Source organism: Nicotiana attenuata, unplaced genomic scaffold (genome assembly GCF_001879085.1).
Source record: "Nicotiana attenuata strain UT unplaced genomic scaffold, NIATTr2, whole genome shotgun sequence".
NCBI lineage: Eukaryota > Viridiplantae > Streptophyta > Magnoliopsida > Solanales > Solanaceae > Nicotiana > Nicotiana attenuata.
The window spans coordinates 61193-61409 of record NW_017675422.1 but is presented as its reverse complement, the minus strand read 5'-3'; positions in this window follow the sequence as shown (position 1 = coordinate 61409).

The window sequence follows — 217 nt, the reverse complement described above, 5'->3', positions numbered from 1 at the left end:
AAAAAAAAAATCCATCAGATCCCTGACCCTCCCCCTTAAGAAAATCGGCGCAGCTCCTCTCTTCCCCATCACCCTTTCCCTCTCGTTCTTCCTTTGATTCAATCAACACACACACACGCTGAAATCATTGGTAACAAGTGGAAATTGCAGAATCTAGAGCTGAAATTTGAAGGTAAAGAAGCTTATTTTCAGCCTCGAAATTTTACTTTCTTTTCCA